Raw genomic sequence first — 26,715 nt, 5'->3', positions numbered from 1 at the left:
CCCCTCTAAATCTACATCACCTTTCTGAGGGGGTACTTCCCACCTCAGACTCCTAGGGACCATGGCCTCCTTGATGTAAGTCTCAAGATAGGCTATATCCCATTGAGTATGTAATTCAGATATAGTCAGGTTCTTTAAACGAATAAAGAGACCACTAGTTCCTGAGTCCACAGATGTGGGATTAGAATCAAAAACCCCCGTGGTATCAACCACCCTCTGCGCCCTGAATTCAAAAATATCCATGTATTAAACTGATACAGTGATTTAGGAGGTTTGGAGCAGCAGTTAGTTTGATGTTTACAAGTAAATATAGAAAATGGAAAAAACTGCGCTATAAACCAAAAAAAAATTTGTAAAGCAGCAATCCCAATCAAAAAACATCAATTGTAAATAAGCATAAGAAAAACAAAGGGTTGCGCTAATACTAGTAGTGCGTAATGTAAAATCTACAGTGCAAGAGATTTATACAGTGATCATACATAACAAATAAATAAATATAAAAATAAACCAGTGTGCAAAACATATGGTAATGGTGAAAGAAACAGCCCCATCCAATGAGGCATCAATAAAGTGTCATAGTGAGTTTTAGATCACCAAAAAATAAAAGTCCAAGTGACACTAGGTATATTTCTGTTATAGCGAAGAGGGGTCCACCACCAGAGAATAGAAGGGGTTGCTTCTTACCAGAAGGCCATGACCCCCCACCACAGAGGGTCACAGCAAGCAGAAAACTTTAAAAGCCAAAGGATGGGAACTGCCAGCGGTATCCACCAGAGGTCATCTCAACATCAGCCACACCAACGAACCCATAGCAAAGGTATCATGGAATATAGAAGGGGCTCACATAGTGTAAAACTGATAAAATTTATTGAAATGTAATAAAATAAATGAACACTTACAAACGTAATTGATAAAACAGCCTTAAGTCCGGCTCCGTGGCCACCGGAGCTCGGACAAACCCGTCCTGCTGGAATACAACTCGCTCGGGGGTAACGTCAGCGCGTCGTCTGGCTCCGCCCTACGCGTTTCGTGACATCATCACGTCTTCCAGGGGCACAGGCGGCGCGCCGCGTCACCTCCCTTAAGTAATAACATAATAGAACCAAGCCTCGCTGTGGATCACTCCACACCATGGGTCATCCAAACCACCGCACCCACTTCCGGCATTCGGATGCGCTCCACGGTGTGAGCGATCAACAGGGGCTATATGGTCCCAGCAATACACACGGACCAACAAAACATGTATGAAATCCTATGCATTAAACATGACCAAATTAAACATTGTGCAAATGAACACGCTGCCCAATATGTATATATAACTAAGTATAGTGTACAAAATAGGATAAAATAAAATAAAATAGATAAACAGTTTTAGTTAAGTTCTATTCCCAAAGAGGTTCTGCTCCCCCTTACTTTCTGGGATTTTGGGTTTACATAACTTTTCTGTGTTTTCCATAATATCCGCTTGGTAGTTTCTACGCCAGGTAGAGATTTATTGGGAACCTAATCCAGTACTTAGTTGCTGGTAGCACTTTCTATTATATCCACTAGATGGTGCCAGTGGTGAATGAAGTTGGTTGGAGACTACATTCAACACATTATCCCACTTCCGGTTTTGTAACCCCGAGACTCTAGGGATGAGGAAGATGTAATAAATGCACTCGGTGAGCAACTAGATAGAGGCCGTTTTGTGGAACACTACAGTCCCATTTAGATCTGATTGGTTCTCAGGTCTGATCGGCTTTAGCTACCCAACTTGGATTTTTTGTTTCCAATCAGAAGATCCAACATTGCCAAGCTACGTGGGAACTGTTTATCTATTTTATTTTATTTTATCCTATTTTGTACACTATACTTAGTTATATATACATATTGGGCAGCGTGTTCATTTGCACAATGTTTAATTTGGTCATGTTTAATGCATAGGATTTCATACATGTTTTGTTGGTCCGTGTGTATTGCTGGGACCGTATAGCCCCTGTTGATCGCTCACACCGTGGAGTGCATCCGAATGCCGGAAGTGGGTGCGGTGGTTTGGATGACCCATGGTGTGGAGTGATCCACAGTGAGGCTTGGTTCTATTATGTTATTACTTAAGGGAGGTGACGCGGCGCGCCGCCTGTGCCCCTGGAAGACGTGATGATGTCACGAAACGCGTAGGGCGGAGCCAGACGACGCGCTGACGTCACCCCCGAGCGAGTTGTATTCCAGCAGGACGGGTTTGTCCGAGCTCCGGTGGCCACGGAGCCGGACTTAAGGCTGTTTTATCAATTACGTTTGTAAGTGTTCATTTATTTTATTACATTTCAATAAATTTTATCAGTTTTACACTATGTGAGCCCCTTCTATATTCCATGATACCTTTGCTATGGGTTCGTTGGTGTGGCTGATGTTGAGATGACCTCTGGTGGATACCGCTGGCAGTTCCCATCCTTTGGCTTTTCAAGTTTTCTGCTTGCTGTGACCCTCTGTGGTGGGGGGTCATGGCCTTCTGGTAAGAAGCAACCCCTTCCATTCTCTGGTGGTGGACCCCTCTTCGCTATAACAGAAATATACCTAGTGTCACTTGGACTTTTATTTTTTGGTGATCTAAAACTCACTATGACACTTTATTGATGCCTCATTGGATGGGACTGTTTCTTTCACCATTACCATATGTTTTGCACACTGGTTTATTTTTATATTTATTTATTTGTTATGTATGATCACTGTATAAATCTCTTGCACTGTAGATTTTACATTACGCACTACTAGTATTAGCGAAACCCTTTGTTTTTCTTATGCTTATTTACAATTGATGTTTTTTGATTGGGATTGCTGCTTTACAAATTTTTTTTTGGTTTATAGCGCAGTTTTTTCCATTTTCTTCATCCAGTGTAGCCTATATCTGCAGTGCATTTGGTGGTGTACTGTTTCTAATACACTTCAGGCAGTGTACACAGTATCTCATACAGTATGTACGCTTTCTACTACTTTTCTGGTGGTGTACACAGTATCTAATACAGTGTGTACAGTTTCTACTACACTTCTGGTGGTGTACACAGTATACAATACAGTGCAGCCATTGTACAGTTGCTAATGCAGTAAAGGCAGTGTACACAGTATCTAATACAATGTAGTGTGGTGTTTCAAAACAAAAAATACATCATGTCTGGAAGGCCACCAAGGAGAGGCAGACACTCACAGGGGACTAAAAGAGGGCAAGCAGCCTCTGTGTCTACAGTCAGCAGTGGTGGTCATGGACATGGTGCATCCTCTGCAGGTGGCCGTGGGGCACGCTTGTCCTTTTTTTCTGCTGCTAGCCGTGTTATTGAGCCAGAACATGCAGAAGAGTTGGTGTAGTGGATAACAAAGCCATCCTCATCCTCCTCATTTCCAAAATGCCATTTCTTTTCAAAGAAGGCCATTCTGGCTCTCTACTGGCATGTGGAAGGCAATGTTCTGGCCTCGTTAGACAGGGCGGTCAGCAGTAAGGTTCATATTACCGCTGACTCATGGTCCAGCAGACATGGGCAGGGACGTTATCTTTCTTTTGCATCACACTGGGTAACTCTGCTGGCAGCTGGGAAGGATGCAGGAGAGGAATCAGTGTTGTTGGAGCTTGTTCTGACGCCATGCCTCCAAAATGCTCTCTCCTCCACCCCTCCTCTTCTTCTGCCTTTATGGCCTCTTCTGCAGATTTGTCCTCTGAACCAGCAGTGCTCCGTAACCATTCATGGGGCTACGCAAGCAGTCAGGTTAAAAGATGCCATGCAGTGCTTGAGTTGGTCTGCCTAGGGGGCAGGAGCCACACTGGGGCAGAGATTCTGTTCTGCAGGGGCAGGCTCAGAGGTGGTTGACGCCACTCCAGCTTCAGCCAGGAATAGTTGTATGCGACAACGGCACCAACCTTCTCTCTGCCCTCCGACAGGGACACTTGATCCATGTTCCATGTTTGGCACACATCCTAAATTTGGGGGTGCATCGGTTCTTGAGCAGGTACCCAGGCTTACAGGATCTCCTGAGGCAGGCCAGAAAATTCTGTGGTCATTTCCATCGGTCATACAATGCCAGTGCTCAGCTGGCTGACATTCAAAGGGAATGCAACCTGCTCACCAACTGCCTCATTTGTGACATGCCCACCAGGTGTAACTCAACGTTGGTAAAGCTTCAGCGACAGCACACACAGCAGCTCATCAATAAGTACCTGTGCAAGTATGGTGCCAGGACAGGGTCAGGGGAGCTTGGCTTCTTTTTGCTACGCCATTGGCTACTGATCATGGATGCATGCACTGTCCTGTCACCATTTGAGGAGGCCACAAGGATGGTGAGCAGCGACAATGCATTCATCAGTGACACTGTCCCTCTAGTCTTCCTGTTGGAGCACATGCTTCGTGGAATCATGGACAGGGCACTTGAGGCAGAACAGCGGGGGGAAGAGGAGGACCTCCTTACCTCTCAAGGCCCCCTTTATCCAGATAGCATTCCTGTGGGCCTGCCAAACACACAGGAAGAAGTGGAGGAGGAGGATTGTGTCAACATGGATGTAGAGGATAACACTTAGCAGCAGTCTTCAAGGGATGTTTTCAGTCCCCAGAAACCCAATGATTTGTAAGTGGCTGGGAGGACGTAGTTATGGATCATGTGATCCTTAGTGACCCAGAGGACTCAGAATCGAACGCCTCTGCAAACTTACGCTGCATGACCTCCCTGATTCTACAAAGCCTGTGAAAGGACCCTAGGATTCGTGGTATCAAGGAGAGGGATCATTACTGGCTGGCAACCCTTCTTGATCCACGTTACAAGGGTAAGGTTGCAGAACCCATCCTGCCTTTGCAGAGGGAGCAGAGGATGAAACATCTTCAGGAGGCCTTGAAGAAAGGTTTGTGCAATGCATTTCCAGACCCTGGAATGTTACAATTTCCTGGTGCTGGACAACGTGTTGCTGAGGCTTCCTTCAGTCAGAGGAAGAGTAGTGTAGAAGGTGGCCAGCTGACCGATGCCTTTAAACAATTTTTCAGTGCTCGGCACATTACATGGTGCAAGAATATCTAGGGGCAAGAGCAGACTTGGAGACCTTTACAACAGAGCAACCACTGGGTTATTGGGACTTGAGGATGGACCACTAGCTAGAACATGTTCAATATGCAATTGAGCTGCTGGATTGTCCTGCATAAAGTGTGCTATCTGAACACACATTCAGTACTGCTGGAGGGTTAGCAACAGATCAAAGAGTGTGCCTGTCCACAGACTCCATTGATAGGCTCACATTCATAAAAATGAATCAGTCTTGGATCTGCAGCTATCAAGCACCTGATGCTGATGTAACTGATTGAATTTGCTATGGATGTGGGATGCCTTGAAGACTGCCTATGCTGACTATGCTATTCCTCCTCAATCTTGATGGTGCTAGCTTCCAACAATGTTTTTGGTTTAGGGCACCACCTCCACCGGGGCATGTAATTACAATTTTTGATCTAATATTTTAACGCAGGACCTGTTCCTGCGCCCAACAAGAGTATCTGTGAGGGGTTACAGTGTTGTGGCACCATCACCACCACTCAAGGCCCAATTTTTCTGCCCCTGTTTAACAGGGGCATGTAATTAAAATTTTTGATCTAATATTTCACAGCAGGGCCAGTTTCTGCGCCCAACAAGAGTATATGTGAGGGGTTACAGTGTTGTGGCACCACCACCCAAGGCCCAATTTTTCTGCCCCTGTTTAACAGGGGCATGTAATTAGATTTTTTGATCTAATATTTCACAACAGGGCCAGTTTCTGTGCCCAACAAGAGTATCTGAGGGCTTACAGTGTTCTGGCACCACCAACACCTAAGGCCCAATTTTCTGCAGATTATGTTCAGTGTTCAGAGTATATAGTGCCTGGGGGACCCCCACGCCATTTAAAAAAAAAAATTGGGTGTGGGGTTCCCCTTAATATCCATACCAGACCTGAAGGGCCTGGTATGGATTTTGGGGGTGACATCCACGCCATTTTTCTTTGGTATTTTTGGTATTTTTATCTATATTGCCGGGATCCGACAATACAATACAGCCACAAGCAGTTTTGCATTAATGTTTTTCCTTTAGAAATGTAATTTTGCTGTGGCACTGTTATAAACATGGGAAAGATGTTTTACTTTACAGGCATACTAAGGACACCCCCCAGGCATGATATTTAAAGGAATATTTCATTTGTATAGTTTCACTTTAAGCATTATTAAAATCTCTGCTCCTGAAAAAAAGGTAGTTTTTAAAACTTTTTTTTGCATTGATACATGTCCCCTGGGGCAGAACTCGGGTCCCCACTTTTTATGGCAATAACTTGCATACAAGCCTTTAAAATTAGCACTTTTGATTTTTCATGTTCGTGTCCCATAGACTTTAACGGTGTTTGCGTGTTCAAACAAATTTTTTGCCTGTTTGTATGTTCTGCTGCGAACCAAACTGGGGGGTGTTCGGCTCATCCCTATTCATAACTAATATCTTCCAGACCCCTTATTAGCTTTGTTGCCCTTCTTTGTACTTTATCCATTTCCAGTACATCCTTCCTGAGGACTGGTGCCCAGAACTGGACAGCATACTCCAGGTGAGGCCAGTCAAAAGTCTTGTAGAGTGGGAAAATTATTGCTTAATCCCTGCAGTTAATCCCCTTTTTAATGCATGCCAATATTCTGTTTGCTTTGTAAGCAGCAGCTTGGCATTGCTTGCCATTGCTTAGCCTATCATCTACTAGGACCCCTAGGTCCTTTTCCATCCTAGATTCCCTCAGAGGTTCACCCCCTAGTGAGTAGATTGCATTCATATTTATGCCACCCAAATGCATTATTTTACATTTTTTCACATTAACCACTTCAGCCCCGGAAGAATTTACCCCCTTCCTGACCATAACACTTTTTGTGATTCGGCACTGTGTTGTTTTAACTGACAATTGTGCAGTCGTGCGACGTTGTACCCAAACAAAATTGACGTCCTTTTTTTCCCACAAATAGGGCTTTCTTTTGGTGGTATTTGATTGCCTCTGCGGTTTTTATATTTTGCGCTATAAACAAAAAAGAGCGACAATTTTGAAAAAACGCATTATTTTTTACTTTTTGCTATAATAAATATCCCTCAAAAATTAAAAAAAAAAATTTTTTTTTCTCAGTTTAGGCCGATATGTATTCTTCTACATATTTTTGGTTAAAATAATTAAATAAAATAAGCGTATATTGATTGGTTTGTGCAAAAGTTATAGCGTCTACAAAATAGGGGATAGATTTATAGCATTTTTATTATTTTTTTTTTTACTAGTAATGGCATCGATCTGCGATTTTTATCATGACTGCAACATTATGGCGGACACATCGGACAATTTTGACACATTTTTGGAACCATTGGCATTAATACAGCGATCAGTGCGAGTAAAACTGCGGCGGCTGGTCCGGCAGCGGTTAAACCTCATTTAACATGTAGTTGTCCACCCCATTAATTTGTTCAGATCTTCTTGCATGGTTTCCACATCCTTCCGAGAAGTTATTGCCCTGCTTGGCTTAATGTTGTCTGTTAATACAGAGATTGAGCTGTTTACCCCAACCTTCAGGTCGTTTATGAACAAATTAATCAGGATTGGTCCCAGTACAGAACCCTGGGGTACCCCACTTCCCACCCCTGACCTTTCTGAGTATTCCCCATTCATCACCACCCTCTGAACTCGCCCTTGTAGCCAGTTTTCAATCCATGTACTCACCCTATGGTCCATGCCAACAGACCTTTGTACAGTAAACGTTTATGGGGAACTGTGTCAAATGCTTTTGCAAAATCCAGACACACCACGTCTACAGGCCTTCCTTTTTCTAGATGGCAACTCACCTACTAATAGAAGGTTAATAGATTTGCAAACAAAAAGGAGACAATAAGCCCTACTCCAATCCTCCTATCTCAGCACTAAAGGATATTCGGTATATGCAGATGGAAGATAATATTGGTAATAAACCACAGTGATTTAACCTGATGTCACCATATTCTGAGTGAGATATCTCTCAGCAGCCACTTAACACAAAAAGAAATAAAAATATGGATGAATGAATGCACTATATGAAACAGCAATTAACCCATCAAAGCAGCACTATTTTCAGTCCTCAATGCTGACTGACAAAACAAAGTTTTTGTAAATGCAAGCAAAACACATGCAGGCAGGCAAATTCCAACAAAGACACCTCGGTTGGAACTCGGTCTGGGTTCCCTTATATGAATAGTAGATCTGATGAGTGCACCTTTCACCATCTATTGGGACACCTTGTGCTGCACACACCCCGTAGGGGTTCAAACTCACCGGAGCCAAGAGGTTAACAAGCCTTGGATCAAATCCTCTCTCTGGTTACTCCCGAAGTCCTCCAGGGTTGATAATCAGATAACAGCAACAATGTTCACATGTAAAAAAGAGACCCCGAATAGTCCAGTACCGTTTTGATAATTTATTGTAAGTCACAAATAAGAGAAAAAAACTAATAAAGTAAATACACTGTAAAAATCAGTTGGCCCAGTTCCTTACAAAGGATAGCCTTCTAGCTTTCAGTTGGTTGGTAATAGCGGATAACTCAAACTGCTTCTCTCAAAGCACAAGGGTACTGGTTGCAGACTGGATAGATGATACACACTCACAGCTGATCAGTCCTACTAGTGGAATGAAGGACAGAGAGATGAAAAGTGATCCACTCAATACAAAGGCCACAGGACTGGCTATTACATCCCAAAACGGGCATGCAATGGGATGCACAGCCCCCGTGCATCGGGCGGCCAAACAGAACAGGGCAATGCGGTCCAATAAGTTTAAAAGGATGTAAAAAAAGTGTAAACGTACACAGTTGAAGGCAGTGAGAGAAGGCTTCAAAACACCACAATACATATTGCAGCATATTCTGCTCAGCATTATATACATATCCCACCATGTGGGTGCTGTAATGTAGTATACAGGAATGTTATAGTACAATGTGATTTACGTGTTTAACGTTATTACACATCATAAACAAATACATAGACAGATCAATCAAATAAACAAATGAAGCACAAGGCTGTGCCCAGTATGAAAGGTATGGGGATAAACCCCAATCCTATTGTTATATAGCTCAAAAAAGGGAATACTAGTATTTGGGACTGCCTAAGTTAGAGTGGATAGAAGAGAGATGGCCCATATGGAATAATGATTTATGGCCCAGAAATGTCAGGGACATTAGAATTCACCTCTCCCATCCCCTCCAGAAAGGGTTTGAAGGATATAGCTTCATTCAGACCGGATAGGGTAGTGGCATTTTATTTTAAAAATCCACAGGAGCTTGCACTGGAGGAGACACCTGTTCAAGTCACCCCCACGTGAGCTCAGGTGCATCCAATTGAGGACCAGGAACTGGATGCGGGGGAAACGTCCTCCATGGGCATTCGCAACATGGCACCCAAGTGAAAGCTCTACATTGCAGAATTTCATGCTGGAGATGTGCCGATAATTCCAATTTAGTTTTACCTACATAGAATCCAGTACATTCACACATGAGAAGGTAAACCACCCCTTTGGTTTTACAATTAGCATAGTGTTTCAGGGTGTACCTATCTCCATTGGGTAAGATGATGCGTTCATAGATGTAGCAACAATAATTGCAGCCCCCACAAGGGAACGCTTGCTGACACCACCACACTGCCATTTTTACTCTCCTTCAGTGCTGTATTTTATCTTCACAAATGTGAGTGTTTTACCTTAATAAATACGCTTCATAGCTTTTTTATGCAGTATTACGCTATGTGTCTTTATACCTTTTCTTTTTATGCGGTGGATACGTGATTTGCCTTCACCATATATACTCCTCACAAGTACCTTGGCTACCCTCATCCTGTCTCCAGGGATCTACAGATATACAAGCCTAATAGACACAGTGGGTGTATACCCATCCGTGTCCATTAGTTCTGGTAAGCCCCCCACTTTTACCTATGGTGGTGGACCTACTATTACCACTTAAATATTTTGCTATTTACACTTTTGGATGTTTAAAATCTTCCATCCTTAGTGGTCTACTCATGGATTTGTGTATATGCAACTATTTTTACTAGCATTTGCCTCAAGACCATCCACGCAGTATTACGCTATGTACTTTAATGTTTTTTCCTTACACGCTGGTGATACTTGATTGGATTTGCCTTTATCGTGTACAATCTCTACAAGCATCTCTACTACTCCTATACCATCTACAGAGATCTACAATTATATCAGTTAAATAAGAAAATTCGGAATGAGAGGAAAATTCAGAAGCACCACATCCCAAATAGTAAGTTTAAAAATTGGAGAGGGGCATTGAGGCCATTATGTAGGCCTCAGGGACTTATAACGGTGCTGAGATCAATGATATACCGAGCGTATCATAAAATAATATTTTATTAGACAATCTCATTAAAAAAGACAGACATTAATAAAAGGCAATATACAAAACAGAAAAAAAGGAAGGGATAATCCTTTGATACAGAAATTAATACCACTTTCTCAACATGTTTCGCTTTCATAAGCTTCTTCAGGAGATATATTTGTGATATTAGAGTCAACTATGGAAGAATAGAAAGAATATATATATATGTAAACAATACATGTACATGTCTGCTTATACATCATACAATCATAATATTTAAATATGAGCAAAGTACAAAATGAAAAAAATAATAAGCAAATCTGTATATATGTGTAAACATCATATATTAAGATAAGGATATATAATATACAATATGTATCAAAAAAAAAAAAAAAAAAGAGACATATTTCATGTATATAATCATCATTTAGCTTGAAAAAGCTTACCTGTAGAAAAAAATATATATAATTAAAAAGGAGGGATTTTTGTGTGATGGCAAATGCTTTCTCCTCAGTCCCCACCTCACTATAAAGGCATGCAGAGAGGGATAAAATCCCTAAAAATGAGAATTCTTTAAAAAGAGAAAAATTGAAAACAGTAAGTCTGAATGAATAAGGTCAATTTAATTAAAATGCACTTATCAGTAGCATTATGTATGAGGGTAAAAAGAAATAAAAAAATACCTCTAGTAGAATCAATTGAAAATGACAAGAAGTTACATCCAAAGGATGATGGGTTGCAAAATTGCTGAAAATATGAAGGAACAGTTCTTATATTGCAGTGGAGTAGCAGTCAAAGAAGGGGGCAGTATACGTCCATACACAGCTGATGGATGAGCTAGACCTGGAGATATTACTGCAAACTCTCACAGAGAACCTGAAGGGTATGAGCATAGTGAGAGTATATCTCTAAGTATCGTATATACTGGAATGCATAATTGTTAGAACCATAGGAACCACTCTTTTTCGAAAAGCATCAGCGGGAAATTCACTCCTGCATGCTGCCAGCTCCCATCCCCAACCACTCATAAATAATGTTCCCTATGGACAGTATCTAAGATTAAGGAGAAACTGCAGTGAGAATATCCATTTTGAATCCGAGGCCAGGGCACTGAGGGAACGTCTCAAGACACGGGGCTACAGTAATAAATGTTTAAAAAGAGCCTACCTTAGAGCTAAAAGAAGCCAACGTAGTCAACTAATTTATAGGCCCACAAAACCAAAATTAGCCCCAGGCCTGAGAATGATTACCACCTTCTCCGGACAACATCGGCAAATGCGGGAACTGCTGCAAAAGCACTGGTATTTGCTGATGGGAGATCCCAGGGTGTCCAAACATCTCAAAGACCATCCCGAGATTACTTTCCGACGATCCCGATCAATTAAAGACCATATAGTCCATAGTCATCATGCCCCACCACCTACAATGCATACCAAGAACAAAGGCACCAAACCCTGCCACAAATGTGACTTCTGCAGATATATTTATGCATCTCGCAATATCACTCTTCCTAATGGTCAGTTGTATAATCCTAATTTCCTAGCTACATGCCAATCCATAGGCGTGGTTTATATAATGACATGCGAATGCAATGCATATTATGTGGGGAAAACCAAACGCCCCTTCTTCCACCGGATCAGAGACCATGTCTCTCTAGTTTGTAAAAAAAAGATGGAGACCCCTATAAGTCGACATATGGGTCTCCATCACCAATTTGATGACAGGATGATGCACTTTTATGTTTTGGAACATGTCCCCCCAAATGAAAGAGGGGGTGACTACGATAAAATCTTGTTACAACGTGAAACCTTGAGTTACAAACCTTTCTTATAATTTTTTTTTTTTTTTTCTTTTCCTATGTATATAATTTATTTATGTATTGATTGATGGATTAATTTGTTTGGTTATCATAATTTCTGATATTGAATGTGGTATGAGCTTGTGCTTTGTCCTCGGTCTCCTTTCCTCTATATTCTTTGGTATGCACGGACACCCCGGGCACTTAGCTAATCATTTCCTAATCAATGTTTTGACTGCTACGTTGCCCGCTTTTTGGACACCAAGTGCTGCTCTTTTCGTTTCTGATTCACTCATACACACGGCATTATTATACTACAATATCTTTGTTATTATCTTTGGGCTCCTTTAATGCAAAACTCAGAGCACAGAATCCCCAAACAGGGCCGTGTGACAGCTACGCTATATCAGAGGCTATTTACTCTGACCGCCGCGTCATTATATACCATGTATAACTCAAATTTTTCTTTTTTTGAGCCCTGTGAGCCTTCTTAGTATCAGACTCAGGGCATAGGATTTCCCAAGATGGCCGCGGGTCCGCCTGCAGTACCCGACGTCACTTACGCTGCTTTCCGAATGGGAATCGGATACGTGCGCATGCGCAGGTGTCTCTCTCGGTCAGCAGCATGACGATGAGTCAGACGTCGTCACGCTGGAGAGGCTTAAAAGCGGGGTTTTTGTTTCCCCGCCAACTTCTGTCATTTTCCTGTTTGATACGTGGGGCAGATGGATTCTCCTGACGGGCAACTTTGTTCAATAGAAATCTTGATTACCAACAGTAAGTCTTTTCATCCACCTTCTTTTTTGTAACAATTATGCATTCCAGTATATACGATACTTAGAGATATCCTCTCACTATGCTCATACCCTTCAGGTTCTCTGTGAGAGTTTGCAGTAATATCTCCAGGTCTAGCTCATCCATCAGCTGTGTATGGACATATACTGCCCCCTTCTTTGACTGCTACTCCACTGCAATATAAGAACTGTTCCTTCATATTTTCAGCAATTTTGCAACCCATCATCCTTTGGATGTAACTTCTTGTCATTTTCAATTGATTCTACTAGAGGTATTTTTTGATTTCTTTTTACCCTCATACATAATGCTACTGATAAGTGCATTTTAATTGAATTGACCTTATTCATTCAGACTTACTGTTTTCAATTTTTCTCTTTTTAAAGAATTCTCATTTTTAGGGATTTTATCCCTCTCTGCATGCCTTTATAGTGAGGTGGGGACTGAGGAGAAAGCATTTGCCATCACACAAAAATCCCTCCTTTTTAATTAAATATATTTTTTTCTACAGGTAAGCTTTTTCAAGCTAAATGATGATTATATACATGAAATATGTCTCTTTTTTTTTTTGATACATATTGTATATTATATATCCTTATCTTAATATATGATGCTTACACATATATACAGATTTGCTTATTATTTTTTTCATTTTGTACTTTGCTCATATTTAAATATTATGATTGTATGATGTATAAGCAGACATGTACATGTATTGTTTACATATATATATATTCTTTCTATTCTTCCATAGTTGACTCTAATATCACAAATATATCTCCTGAAGAAGCTTATGAAAGCGAAACATGTTGAGAAAGTGGTATTAATTTCTGTATCAAAGGATTATCCCTTCCTTTTTTTCTGTTTTGTATATTGCCTTTTATTAATGTCTGTCTTTTTTAATGAGATTGTCTAATAAAATATTATTTTATGATACGCTCGGTATATCATTGATCTCAGCACCGTTAAAAGTCCCTGAGGCCTACATAATGGCCTCAATGCCCCTCTCCAATTTTTAAACTTACAATTATATCAGCTTTATCGACACAGTGAGTGTATACCCATCTGTGTCCACTGTCTCTGGTAAGCCCCCCCACATTTTCAATTATGGTGGTGGATCTACTATCAACATTTGACCACTATTTTCTACACTTTAGGTGTATAACTATTTTGTGTTGCCCTATGGACTTTTATATGTATGGTTACTCACGCTAAACCGTTGACTATTAATATACACATATTCAGTTCAGATATATGGACTCACCTATACAGATAGCCTTTAAGTACACATCCTGTGTGGATGTTTTGGAAATTTCTGTCTCCAGATTTTTTTCTCATACATATATTATGTGTACCTCTAGATACTGTATAACACATATTTATGTTTAAATTTCCTTTGTCTTAGCGCTGCATTTATTTCTTTTGTTTTATATCACAGCCCCCACATGTGCCCAGATGTTTGCATGGGTGTCTCCTAGCTCTGTACAAGATTATACCTAATAGACTTTGCATGTCTGATTGTAAAACTAGGTGTTTCAAACAGTGGGACAAACAGTCCTAGATTGGGATCAATTGTCAACAAGTGCCAGTATTTTTTGACAATCTTGTTGATTTGTAGATGTTGGTTTGAAAATCAGGTAATAATACAAGTCAGGTTGTGTTTATTTTCATTTACTTTTTTCTGGCTGAACAAGAGCTCCTCGCATGTCTTAATAATGTTTTTTTTGTATGCTTTTGTTTTAGACATGTAGGTGAGTATCCCCATGCTAACAGTCTTCCTCTCAGCTTAATTGCTTCTTGTATGAAGTAGCTATTTTCAGAACAGTTACACCTCAATCTTAAAGGGGTTGTAAAGGTTCAAGTTTTTTCACCTTAATGCACCCTATGCATTAAGGTGAAAAAACATCTGATGATTACCGGCCCCCCAGCCCCCCCGGTTTACTTGAGCCCTCGAAAGTCCCGCACTCGATCATTGCCCGGGCTTCTTGGCTCTTCTCAGCTCTTCATTGGATAGATTGATAGCAGCACAGCTATTGGCTCGTGCTGCTGTCAATCAACTCCAATGACGCGGGGGGCGGGGCCGAGTCCTGTAGTCGGCGGCTATGGATGCCGGATACAGGACTCGGTAGCACGCTCGCAAGATAACCTGTCACGTACCTGGTAGGAGTCTGAAATTACGAGGTCAGCCTCTCTTGTATCTCCAATCCAAGCCCCACTGGAGATGGAACAGATGGTGACAAGGTTTAAGAGGAACACGAGTGCCTGTGAATGCTGCGTGCAGAACTTGCCGGAAGTGTTGCAGACTGGGAAGTGCAGGCAGGGTTTCTGGTGAAACAAATAAAAAATGTAAGCGCTCTACTCTATGATCAGTCATCATAAAGTGATGTGCATATAATAACCATAATTCATTAACATAAAACAGTGCAAAAACTATAATAAAACATACAATAAGATCTTGGTGCTAATATGTGACCCAATCCGCTGTAGTGGAAAATGTTAAATAAAATATGCCAATCTAAAAAATAGGCACATATGTGAATAAAAACATAAAGTATGGTAAGAAACCAGCGCTATGGCCCTCCAAAGAACTAAATTAAATTGTAATATAATTATTCAGTGAAAGCCATACTTAAAAGTGCCCCAATCCATAAATAAATGTGAACAAAATATATACAATGTCCAAAAATATATATAAAACCACTCTGATGCAAGTTGCTACTAAAATGCAATTAAGGGGAGAGTTAATAGTGAAGATATGTCATTCCTGTGACAGATTAAATAAATAAGTAAAAAGTCCCAGTAATTTAATTCTTAATTACTTAATTGAAATGTTTGTTTGTAATTCCTGAATGATTTTAACATCCTGCTTCAGCCTTATTCATGTTGGTCATCTGGTTCTCAACACCGGCAATTATATGTAAAACAAGCAGGGAAATACATCATTACGCAGTGAACTGAATAAAAGGACACCAGCAAACCACTCAGAAATACACTCACGTGCGCCCCGTTGTGAACAGACATATAAGTATGCAGATTGCAGTCAGCCGCTGTGGACGAGACTTAGCTTGAAAAACACAGCTGCAGTTCAGCTCCGAGTGTCAGACTACAGTGAACGTCCTAGGCTCCTCCCACGCGTTGCATCACCACCACGTGACTTTCTCAAGGATAAACTCGAGATGCCGCGGTCTCAGTATTTAAGTCCGATGGCATTCCGGTAACCATGGGTACAGCGTTCTATTAACAGGGTCATCATCCTGCTTACTGCTTGTGCTTATATGTGTGCTTAGATACAACTTTTAATTGACACACATTTAAAAACATTTGATAATGACAAGATACAAATATTTATAAAAAACGATACAAGTAAAACCAGGGATAAAAACAAATTAAAAACTGGATAGTGCGGGCGGTGATAGACACCCTCCAGTGGTATAAATCAGTATTACGCACTCCCAGCTAGTATAGAGAGGACAAGATAAAATATCTCTAATGAAAAAAACCACGATAACTAGAGCCATCATGGGGCAACATAAATAGTATCACATACCTTATTGGAACACCATATAGCGCCCCTTATGGAGCAAAATGAAAACAAATAGTACAATACTTAAAAATATTGTACATGTAGGTCTTTAAACATAGATATATATAATACTTAGTATATTCAGAAAAAATTATATAAGAACATCATCTAACTTAATTATTTACGGATGGTTAAAAAAATTTACATGTATGTGAAAAAGAGAAAAAAAGAGAAAAATACTATTAAAAAATATATTATAGTAAAAATGGACAAATATTAAAAAATTATTACTAGACTAGATAAATTAATTAATAATCTGATATAAAACAATTAAGATCAAATTCAATGTTCAAGCCATTAGGCGCGAGAGTACCCATCTGAAATATCCATTTTGATTCATTTTTACTGAGTTCCCTGATCTTATTTGAGCCCCTCCAGTGTGGTTTATATCTCTGTATTGCCCAGAATTTCAGATCTCTAATTTGGGATCTTTATTGTGGTGCATAGCAAAATGTTTGGAAACACTATGCTTTGGGTAAGCATTTTTAATATTTTGAATGTGTTCCTTTATGCGTTTCCACATAGGTCTTTTAGTTCTGCCTATATATTGGAGTGAGCAAGAGCATTGAAGGACATAGACTACACCTGCAGTTCTGCATGATATGAAGTCTTTAATATCATATTCTTTTCCGGTGCTAGTTGATGTAAACTTATGACACTTATACCCATTTTGTTGAGTGTTTCTACAGGCATTCAATGCATAGACAAGTGTAGCGCTGTAGGTTTAAAAAACTTATATAGATATAAGAATAAAGAAAACGTCTATGTCAAACAGCAAAAATTGCAAAATATGACAGCTTAACAAATAAACAAATAAAGTCTCTGATGTTCTTCGGATGTTTTAAGGACTGAAAGGGACTGATGTTAGTCCAAAAGTATGTATAGTTCCTTATTCACCACGTGGATAACGCATGCAAAGGTGTGATGGACCCTCCACATAGAGAAAAAGTGAAGGCTTACCAGAAGGATTGAACTCATAAGAACGTACGTTCAATGAGTCAATCAAGCTTGTAACCCCAACGGGCAATCAAAAGGAGGAACCTCACGATTGGATGGCAGTAAAACTTCAGAACATATCCAGACTCCTGACGGAACTTTAAAATGGATGGCAAACCTTCCCACGGATCATCTCAGATGGATAGTCCATATAAGAATAAAGAAGGGGGGCCACATAGCATAATACCGTTTGGAAAAACAGATTTATTAAAATAAGTAAACAACTTACATTTCAGTAGTAAAAAAAGCGCTTCAAGTAAAATTATGGCAGGCAGTGGAGTCTCCCGACGCGTTTCGTCTTAAAAGACTTCATCTGGGGTACTCACCCACTGCTGCCATACCCCTTAATATAGATATCTTAGCCCCCTTAATGAGGATACAGCTCGTGTCTAAATTTCTAAGGCACTTCCGGGTTTAGCCAAGATGGCGGACCCGCGTGCGTTCCACGCCTCTATTTGGTGTGTGTATATGCGTTCCAGCATTGTACTGGGATGTTATTATAGAGTGTAATGAGATTATGAGTGTAGGGATAAACTAAGAATAAAGACCACTTCCTTGTGGGGATGTCCCCAATATAAAACAGTTATTACCACTCTCCATTCCGTAGTGGAGAGTGTGGTCCGAGATAGGGAAGAACGAGTAGCCGGATGTGCGTCACCCTTTTCGGACGGGATGAGCGCGCGTCACTTCCCTTCACATGGACCGCTAAAGGTAAACAGTGGTTCAAGCCTCGTTTTGGTGTGTATCCACCTGGCAATAGAGCCTGCGTCACCACGTCGGACGGGGCGAAGCACGTAACTACCCATCACATGGGCGGCTGGAAGTAAACAGCAGATCAAGCCTCATTCTGATAATAATCAACCCAGTGACGTCAGTTAAACTCTGTATTGACAACAATGGGAAAGCACAGTGTGCAATAACATAAACTCAAATCTGCGCAGCAAGAGATATGATCTTTAAATGAATAAATGAATATGTATAAATATGAAAATAATATATCAATGACTATTAACACTCAGTGTGTTCAGTGAGTAGTGATATCGTGATGGGAAAAATAATGAAATTAATAGGACGTGACGTGATAAGGTAATAGAAATAAAAGTATATTTTATGAAAAAAAAAAATAAATAAATAAAAATAAAGAATGAAAAATAAAAATAAAAATAAAAATAAAAAATTAAAATAAAAATAAAATAAAATAAAATAAAAAATGGAAAAATAGAAAATAAAAAATAATAAAAAATAAAATAAAAAATAAAAATAAAAAATAAAAAATAAAAAATAAAATAAAAATAAATATAAAAATAAAAAATAAAAAATAATAAAAATAAAAATAAAAAATAAAAATAAAAATAAAAATAAAAAATAAAATAAAAATAAAATTAAAAAAATGAAAAATAAATGTGTGAATAAATATGCGTTTAAGGGAGTGGTAATAAATACCACCTTGTGTGGACCAAAAAACACCTCTGAATCTAAAATGTGAAGGATCTTTATAGTGACAATGTCGATGTCAATGAAGTCTTTCTATGTATGTATATAAATTTGGCCTCCATAGACCCGAGATATATTCTCAAAAGAGTTCTACACTGTCACGGACATGGCCAGAGCGGAGGCTGTTGGAGAGGACTGTGTGCAAGCCTGTTGCCCACCGATTATGGGCCCTAGCATTTGAGGTGAATGAGAAATCCAGTCTGAACTGTATTAATCGGACTCAGTCATGTATATATTGTATGGGGACTCCTTACTGTATATTTGTGTCCCTGAAGAGGGAGGGGGGATTCCTCCAGCAGCCCCCTGCTGATAAGACTGATTCATTCTGCTGGGACACATCCTGTGAGGAGATGCTGGTGTTATCAACATGTGTTTATGTTAATTGAGAGAGCTGATCACATTAGCCACCAGCCCTGGCTAATAGACGAATGGTCTAGGCTGAGGAGGGGGGAGATTGTTGTTTGTATTGTTAATTGTATTAATGTGTGAAGCTCGGTGCCCACAAGACTGTCATCTGGTCTGGGTACATTTTGTAGTAAATTAGGTCATGTTAATTAGGTTAGCTTTGAGTCATCCCTGCTGTATAAAGGTCTGTGAGATCTCAAAATAAAGGTAGTTCTGATGTACTCCAAGACTGGTGTTGTCTAGTTCTTGGGGTTCCTATAGCCAGATCCATTGGACTCGTGTTCCAGAACTTAGGAAGCGGTATATGACGGAAGCACTCAAGCGGAGTGTGGGGCGTTCCGTGACATTGGTGGCAAGCAGCGGGAAAGCTTCCTGAAGTCTGAAGTCTGGGACATCCAAACCTCCAACTGGATCCAAGATCAGCATAGCAGACTTCAGTCACCCCAGCGGAGATATGGACCTGGCATCAGAATTCCCGGGGCTGCTGCGGATCATCCTTTCAACGTACACCAGGACTGTGTCTGAGGATGAATACCTGGAGCTCAGGCAGCTGATTCGGGTGGAGCTCTGGATTGCAGCCCTCCGTCTCGCTGGTATAAAACAGGGCAAGTGCTTTCCAACCCAAGAGCAACGGGCCAGTGACCAACGGGCATTGCGGATGGCATTCCTGGGAGAGCAGCCCCAGGAGCAATGGGTGACTGAGTTGGACAGGTTGGTCCAGCAGGAGATAGAGCTGGACAATCGTTATCGGGCTCTGCAATGGCACGCAGAGGAGGGATATTTAGGGGAGACAACAGAATGCTCTCCGGAGGGATATGACTTTGGCGGCCCTGGATTGCTGTGGGAGAACCTTACAGATCTTTTTATGTTTGGCGATGAGGGGGAACCTGACCTTGAGGACATGAGGGACTATAGAGAGTCTATGCTCGGTCTTGCAGGGGTCTCAGAGCTCAAACCTGATCTGGACCATTTGCTAAGGAAGGAACAGCATCTGGAAAGGGCATACAGGAAACTGCTAGAACAAGTTCAGCAGCATGCCAGAGAATCGGCAGTGGAAAATCCGGAGATTGCCGTCCCCAAACCTGAAGTGCTGACAACAGGGCAGAGCTCTGCTAACCTCTGTCCAGAAATGATAACATCTTCTGGGTTCCATGGACAGGAGATGGTGAACCTCTATTCCCAGACATCAGTTGCAGAGACATGGGATTTGATAGACTTTTCTGCTGAGGAAGAACAACCTGATGAGCCTCCAGCAGAAGAGCTGCTATCATTGCCAAAGTTCACTGTGTTCTGCCCAGCATCAACAGTGGCTTCGGCCTTCCTGAGAGAAGAGGTAGTCGGCCTTTCTCCCACAACACTGACAGGGACATGTGATTTTCTGCCAGCAGCATCTATGGAGTTAAAACAAACTTCTCCAGCTGAAGATCTGGTAACTGAACAGAGGGTCCAAGACCTCTGTCCCACACTTTTACCAATTCCAGAGACTGGGGATTTAATAGACGTTTCTGTAGAGGAGGAACCACCTGGCAAACCCCCAGCAGAAGTGCTGGCAACCGGACAGAGGGTCCAAGACCTCTGCCCCACACCTGCAGCAATTGTGGAGGCCCAAGGTGAGGAGGTGGCAGTCTATCGCGAGCTGCAGATCAGGATCCAAGGAGAGAATGCAGTCATCACCTCACAACTGCAGCTTGATCTGGTGTCGGTGGATGGGGCTTCAGTCCCCACCTGTATACCCCAGGGATGCTGGGCAGTCGGCCCAGATCCCCAACAGCAGGATGGAGTGAGCCCAGTCCCCCTGTCTTCTCTCCAGCGGCAGAAAGGATTCCAGGGAGAAGGGCCAGTCTGGGCCTCTCCCCAGCGGCAGATATGTTCTCTGAGAGAGGCAGAGGTTGGCTGGGTGAGTGATACTCTGTTTGGAATAATTTATTTGGGGTACTGTGTGGGTACAGGCAGTAGAGGACTGGAACTATGGACTAACTTCGGAGTCAACCCGTCTGGGGTCTCCTCCTGTGTTAGTCTCCTGCCGAAAGGGGAGAAATGTCACGGACATGGCCAGAGCGGAGGCTGTTGGAGAGGACTGTGTGCAAGCCTGTTGCCCACCGATTATGGGCCCTAGCATTTGAGGTGAATGAGAAATCCAGTCTGAACTGTATTAATCGGACTCAGTCATGTATATATTGTATGGGGACTCCTTACTGTATATTTGTGTCCCTGAAGAGGGAGGGGGGATTCCTCCAGCAGCCCCCTGCTGATAAGACTGATTCATTCTGCTGGGACACATCCTGTGAGGAGATGCTGGTGTTATCAACATGTGTTTATGTTAATTGAGAGAGCTGATCACATTAGCCACCAGCCCTGGCTAATAGACGAATGGTCTAGGCTGAGGAGGGGGGAGATTGTTGTTTGTATTGTTAATTGTATTAATGTGTGAAGCTCGGTGCCCACAAGACTGTCATCTGGTCTGGGTACATTTTGTAGTAAATTAGGTCATGTTAATTAGGTTAGCTTTGAGTCATCCCTGCTGTATAAAGGTCTGTGAGATCTCAAAATAAAGGTAGTTCTGATGTACTCCAAGACTGGTGTTGTCTAGTTCTTGGGGTTCCTATAGCCAGATCCATTGGACTCGTGTTCCAGAACTTAGGAAGCGGTATATGACGGAAGCACTCAAGCGGAGTGTGGGGCGTTCCGTGACATACACAATTAAACATCAACATAAAAAACTTATACTTGCTCTCAAGTAAAACTAAGAATCATTGATAAATGCGTTAATGTCAATTTCCATATTCATACCCCTTGGGGAGAGGGACTGTAGCTCATGTATCCAGAATGTCTCTAGACGGGAGACACCCCTGGTCTTAGCACCCCCTCTCCAAGGTGGGGTGTATTGGTCAATAACTAGAAATTGTGAACCTAGTGGGTTACCCTTATGGAATTCCTTGAAATGTCTGGGTACGCTATGTTTCGACTTCCTCCCTTTAATAAGGGCAATATGTTCACCTACTCTTCTGGTGAAAGTTCTCGTTGTGCGGCCAACATATTGTTGGCCACATGGACATGTAATCAAATATAGTATACCTTTTCCCTGTAACTGTCGATATAAAATCTGTTGTCTTGCGTCCCGTTAATACATTATGTTGACATACAACACATTTCTTACATGGAAAAAATCCAGTCAAGTTATGGAAAAATGAAGGACGCACTGGAGGGTTCGTAACATTGGGTGCTACTAAGCCACGTAGGGATGGTGCTCCTTTAAAAATTAGTTTGGCTTGTTCCGGTAACATTTTACCTAAAATATTGTCTTGCTTCAACACCCCCCAATGCTTTTTCACAATACTTTTGATTTGTTTGTGTTGCGCTGAATATGAGGTTAGCATTGCCCACTTAAATGTGGAATCTGGTTCTCTGTCAGGTTTCACCTCAAACAGAGAATTCCTGTCCATATTAGTGACTCTCTGGAGGTCTAATTCTAGAGTGGTGTTGTCATACCCCTTGTCGAGAAAACGTTGTTTTAAAATATTTGCTTGTTCTATGAATACATCTAAATTTGTGCAGTTCCTACGAAGACGTAGAAACTGACTGCGAGGGACTGCATTAAGCCAAGATGGTGACAGCTATCCCTGGGGATGAAGCTGTTTCGATCTGTTGGCTTGAAATAAGTATTGAATTCAAATTGATTGTTAACGATCTTAATTTCTAGGTCAAGGAAGTGGATCTCATTTTCACTAGCTTCATAAGATAAGGAGATACCTCTATCATTAGTGTTAAGGTGCTCGAAAAATTGTTTCAATGATTCTGGAGTACCACTCCATAGGAGGAGGATGTCGTCTATATATCTGGCCCACAGGACCAATGAGGTGGTCCTATGGGCATAGACGACATCCTCCTCCCACTTGGCCATGAAGAGGTTCGCAAGGCTCAGAGCGAATTTTGCTCCCATGGTCACTCCACGTTGTTGCAGATAGTACCTTTGATCAAACCAAAAATAGTTATGTTTGGTCACGAATTCAAGCAACTGTATCAAATAATCGCACTGAAAGGGAGCCAGGGATTCTTCCCGATAAAGGAAGTGTCTGACAGCCTCTATGCCTCTCTCGTGTGGTATGCACGTGTATAACGAGGCCACATCCGCTGTGGCCATAATAAAACCTTTCTGTAGCTGAATCTCTTCCAAACGTTTAATCGTGGAGCTGGTATCTTTCAAGAAAGAAGGTGTCTTTGAAACAATGGGTTGCAAGTAGAAGTCAATGTATTTGCCTATTCTAGAAGTAATAGAATTAATACCACTCACGATGGGTCTCCCTGGGGGGCACGTCGGATTTTTGTGGATTTTTGGCAAATAGTAGATGGTGGGGATTCTTGGTGCAGAAGGTATCAGGAAAGCTTTTTCTTTTTTGTTTAGAATCCTAGAATCATAACCTTTAGTTATAAGGGTCTGTAGTTGTTTTTTGTATATACTGGTAGGATTGTTGGAGAGTTCTACATAAGTATCTGGTTCTCTCAATATCTGATACATCTCCTCATCATATTGTCTCTTATCCAACACCACTATTCCTTCTCCCTTGTCCGCGGGGCGGACAACTAAATTTTTTCGTGCACACAAGGATTGTAATCCTTTTTTTGGCAATGATGAATGTCGAATGTCTTTTTCTGGCAGTCTAGCGAGATCGTCAAGAACGAGATCCCTAAAGATTTTCACTGCAGGAGTGATAGGGACCGGAGGAACGAATAGGGAAGGGTTAGATAATCCCGAATGTACAGTACCTGAGGTAGCTGCTGGGTAATCAGTTCGAGTGGGATTGGAAATCAAGTACCTTTGGATGTTAATTTTACATATGAATTTGTGGACGTCAATGAACGTATGAAATGTATTTAATTTCTTGGGGGGGCGTATTTGAGACCTTTATCAAGCACTGATATTTCGGCATGAGTGAGTGCCTGGGTACTCAAATTAAATACCCCTTGTCCTACTACACTCTTTTTCTCTTTTCTTCTCTGTACTCTCCTCGCTCCTCGGCACCCACTCTTGGGTCTGGACCCCGTTTTCTGGCGTGTCGGTCCTCGTGAAAACCCTGATTATGATAGGTCATAGGGTTTTGAGTATACGAAGGATCAACATAGCTGTCTCTCCTGGTGTGGGTATCTCTGAGGGGTGAGTATCTATTATAGGTGCGGATTGGGGAGGAGGGGTAACGATAGTAAGGACTCTCGTCACAATATGAATCAGGACGTGTCTCATGTCTTGAAAATGGGGGGCGTTGGGGTTGGTTGTCATACTCCCAATGGGGACGTGTGGCAGAGTGGTATACATCCCCTCTGGGGTTACCCCTACCACCACGTTTCCCTCTATGATTGCCCCTCCCCCTTGAAAAGTTTTTGGGAGGGGGCGTGGCCAGCAGCCGAGGTGAATGGCCGCAGTGTGAGAGAGCTCTGACATCCACGGGCATACCGGAGCTCATAGAGCGACTCCTGAACCTCAAAAAGCGGCGATTTTTACCCACATCAGGTCGGGCACACCCTGGGAACATGTCCAGGAAGAGAAAAGAAACTGGGAAGATCAGCAGAATGACGGACTTCTACATGCTTCCCCGCAGTACACAGGCCCAAGATGGCGCCGGTAAGCATAACGGCGGAGAGCGTGGCAGGCTCTCTAGCTACAATAACAACACACAACGCTCTGTACCTCATCCTCACAAGGGGCACAAGGGAAAATATACTAATTCCCAGTCATCCTCAGCATCATCTAGCCCAGTTAAGGCGAAACAGCAACACATGCAGGGAAAGAACGTGGATGAGGAGGAAACAGACACATCCCTTAATGACACCAGGGAGCTCCAGGACTCCATCTTGGAATTTCCTACTAAAAACCAGCCGGTTATTGACACAACACTGAAGGACATGCTAGTGTCCCTCCGTAGTACCCTGCATGCGAACATATTATCCCTTACCAGTCATTTTAAAACAGAATTTAAGGCTGTCAACAGCAGGGTTACCCATATTGAACACAAGATGGGAGAGTTTGCGGGTGCCATCAATGAAGTGATTGATGCTCATAATGAGAAAGATGACGAAATACACCAATTAAAGTCCAAGATGGCCGACCTCGAAGACCGTTCGAGAAGAAACAACATTAAAATCAGGGGAATACCCGAGTCGGTTAAACCACCAGAATTGAACGCTTACTTCCAAAACATCCTGCAAGAAATGCTTCCTGATGCTTCGGTGACGGATCTCTCTATCGACAGGATCCACAGACTGCCGAAACCCAAGCACATTCCTGACCATTTGCCCAGAGATATAATTGCAAGGATTCACTTCTATCAAACTAAAGAGAAATTTCTTCAATGCATGCGGAATCCTGACAACGCATTACCATGCATCCAAGGCCTTTCATTCTTTACTGATTTGTCTGCATATACAATGCAAAGACGGAAGAATCTGGCCACCATAACCAAACCTCTAAGAAACCACCATATTACCTATAGATGGGCCTACCCTGCAAAATTGCTCATTACCAAAGATGGGAAAACATTCCCTATCCAGTCAGTGGAAGACGGTATATGGTTACTGAAAGAATGGGATATCTTAGACAAGATAGAAGATCCACCTTCAAGTGCCTCATCACCTCGCCCACGTTCTCCCACCTGGCCACAAGATACAATTGAATGAGGCTCAGGATATTTACAACCACTATTACACAAAGTTGTGCTCCGGTGCACCCGTGGAACTTTATTGGTTTCTCTTTTCGCTCTTCCGAAGTTACGGGATACTATCCCAACAGATTCATTTGAATCGAATAATTTTGTTTTTATTATCTTCCTTTTTCTATATTTTTACTTAGAGACTTTTCGTTTCTGCTGTACTAACCTCTGAGACATTACCTAAACAGCTTTCCAACATCTGGACTCTGGTTCACTATTAAAACACTTCTTCAACAAAGGAACTGTACTTCAATCTTCAGTTTAATAAGGTTACTAATCCTAGGAACTTTATTTCAATCACCCTTCAAGATCAACAACATGGGGTTCAAAATCTCCTCGTTTAATGTCTGCGGACTGAACAGCCCACAAAAAAGGTCAATGCTTTGGAAAGAAGCCCGACTACTGCAAAGTGACATTCTTTGTCTTCAAGAGACTCACTTCTCTATATCCAAGCCTCCGAAATTCTCCCATCAGAACTTTCCAACAATTATTTGCTCCAATGCTCCAAAGAAGAAGAGGGGGGTAGCTATTCTCATCAAGGACACCATATCTTTTCGTCAAATCTACAAGGACATAGATGGCATGGGTAGATTTATT

This window comes from Aquarana catesbeiana, linkage group LG11 (assembly GCF_042186555.1).
Source record: "Aquarana catesbeiana isolate 2022-GZ linkage group LG11, ASM4218655v1, whole genome shotgun sequence".
Lineage (NCBI taxonomy): Eukaryota > Metazoa > Chordata > Amphibia > Anura > Ranidae > Aquarana > Aquarana catesbeiana.
Note: the sequence above shows the minus strand (reverse complement) of the source record.